Source organism: Chinchilla lanigera, unplaced genomic scaffold (assembly GCF_000276665.1).
Source record: "Chinchilla lanigera isolate Chin_1 unplaced genomic scaffold, ChiLan1.0 scaffold00061, whole genome shotgun sequence".
NCBI classification, from domain to species: Eukaryota; Metazoa; Chordata; class Mammalia; order Rodentia; family Chinchillidae; genus Chinchilla; species Chinchilla lanigera.
This window is the reverse complement of record NW_004955462.1, coordinates 14,297,387-14,300,030: the sequence shown is the minus strand read 5'-3', so window position 1 is coordinate 14,300,030 and position 2,644 is coordinate 14,297,387. Positions and strand designations below refer to the sequence as shown.

At 46.9% G+C, this 2,644-nt stretch overlaps 1 protein-coding gene across 1 annotated transcript in view; it reads right to left on the bottom strand.

Moving 5' to 3' along the window:
* The window catches only part of Olfml2b (olfactomedin-like 2B), a gene marked incomplete in the record, with an annotated part of 36,658 nt that extends 36,546 nt beyond the window's left edge, over window positions 1-112 (bottom strand). The window contains 1 exon segment of the mRNA XM_005398284.2: window positions 1-112.
* Window positions 113-2,644: the final 2,532 nt, after the last annotated feature.

Below are 2,644 nucleotides of genomic sequence, written 5' to 3'. Positions count from 1 at the left end.
TGGCGCGGAGCGAGGGCGGAGCTTCTATTGTGCCGGGGCCGCGGCGGTGCAGCCAGTGACGGCGCGGGGGAGGAGGAGGACCAGGAGCTCTGGACTCGGGCTAGGGGTGCCGGCCCACCCCGCCCCTGCTCAGGCTCGGCCTCCGCGCACGTCCCCGACGCCAGCCTGCAGGGACGCTGCTGTCCTTTCCTCTGAAGGCAGTGATGGGGACAGAAAAGTCACACTGGCACCGGTCCCTGTAGTGTGGAGGTCCCTTGTGTCCACTGCCGCCGCGAGGAGCGAGTTTTCTCTGGGTTGGGAGGCAGCTGCTCCAAGCGCGAGTCAACGCACAGCCTGGCGGTGTCCCCCCGGTACGCTGGGCAGGAGAAAGACACCTTGGTTCTTTTTGGGGTTCCCTTTCCCCGGACCCGACTCGGCGCGATCCATGGCCGCTTTGAACTTAGCGCCACTGGAAGTTTGCTTGCCCACCACAGCTTTAGAAGCTGGTAATACCTCCACCCAGAGGATAACTACTGAACTCCCTGCTGGAGTGTGGCCTGACCCGGGTCCATAGTGAAAAGCACTGTGACAAGACACAATGCCGGGGGGAAATGCTATGCCTGAGGACACAGCGATTGCGAAGGGAACCACCTCTTCCTATCTTTGGGTCCCAGGTGATCTCCCAGGGCGTCTGCTAGCAACAGTGCAAGGATGTTACAGTGCCTCCTAATTAGCGTCCCTTCGATAAATCCATTATGAAGATTTACAGTGTGTGAATTTAAGAAAACGTTGTGCCTTCCAAGACAACTGTCACCCTTAGCATACTGAACAGAGCCAGATCACATCAAAGATGTGAAAGGTACTTCACGTCCTTGAGCAATCCAAGCACCTTGGCCCTTATGCTAGGGAATAAGGGTTGTAATAACCTAAATGATGAACATATATGTGATGACAGTTAATAGTAATAATTACTTATTATTATTATTATTCGTCTTTTTGAGACAGGGTCTCTACCCAGTTCAGGCTGGCTTGAGCTCACTTTGTAGCCCAGGCTGGTCTCAAACTTGCAACTATCCTCCTACCTCAGCCTCCTGAGCACTGGGATTACAGGTGTGCACCACCACACCCGGCTTATTATTTATTATTAATATTATTATTATTATTATTATTATATATGTGATGCTGGGTAGCAAACCTAGAACGTCACGCATGCTAGTCAAGTGTTCTACCACTAATCTACATCCCAACCCAAATAATAACCATTATTAATACACTTTAGTGGGTTTTTTTAAAAACTCAATTTATAGCAAAGAATCCCAAGTTCTGGGTGTATGGCTTTGTTAAATGTCCCCCATACATCACCCCCTTCAATGTAAACTATCCTATCTTTTCTGCAGCTGGATGGGGTAAACACTTCTAAGATGCAGTTTTATAATTTAGTTAAAATAAATGTGGAGGCAGGAATCCCAGCTTCTTCAGAAGCTGAGGCAGGAGGACCACAAGCTGGAATTTTGAATGTTGACTAAGTGCAGGGCAACAAACTAGGTTACTAGACACATACCGTGAGGATAAGATCCCCTGCGTCTTACAGAGCGAGTGCAGCGGGTAGGGAGTGAGGAGGAACCTCACTGAAACAAATGCTCAGACTCTAAGGTAGAATCCAGTGGGGCTTCAGAAAGAAAAAATAGGTCACTTCCAGTTGAAAGGTCAGTAAAAGTTCTTGGAAGAGTGATTCTGAAAAGGACTGAAACTGAGGAGATTTCAGTAAGATGGTAGATAAGTCAACCAAATATAAGGAAGAGGCAGAGGCCCTCTGGGCAGAAACAGCAGCCTGACTTTGCATATTCAGATCTCATACTGTACTCACTTCTCGTGAGATTTCACTTCCGCAGCAGCTTCTTATATGCTCCAATAGTAACAGGGACCTCATCTTCACACATCGCGGGAATTCATTGTTTGTACTCCTTCTTAGGTTGTTTCTCTGGCCCCTGTCTTCCCACTAGACTGTAAACTCCACGAGGGCAGGGATTTGCCTGGTTTTGTTCACCTTCCATCCTAGTTTCACCAGTGCCTGGAACAGAGTGGACACTAAGTGGTTCAGCAGATGGGAACTGCAAATAGTGCATTTGGACATATTCCCAGTCGCCTTCGCAAACAGTGTTGTAGCCATTAAGGTGCATTTGCCTTTAGGGATCAGAGACTCTTGACAGCAACAGCTTAATCAAACACATATTTATTTTTCTACCCCCCTTATAAGACTGAAAGTTGGCTCTTGTTCAGCTCTGTAATGTCATCAAGAACCAAACTCTTCCTATTTTCCACTCCATTATGCTTAGGGTTTTGGCTTTTTTGACTGAATTAAAATTGATTAAAGCTTGTCTGAGCTACCCTATTGCCAGACATTCAATTTTCCAGTTTCCCTTATAGCTATGGGGAGCCATTGGATTCTGTTCTGGCCAATAGAATAAAATACATCTGCAGGTAGTTTCTGGAAAAGTCATTTTTCTCCCTCATAAAAGAAGCAGGGGATTACAGCTTTCTGATGTGACCTGTCTCTCACGTCTTGTCTTTAATTATGGATCATGGTACCTGGAGTTGTAGCAGCCATCTTATGACCACGAGTCCCCTCTACAAACAGAACTAAATTTTAATCTTTTAAAACCCA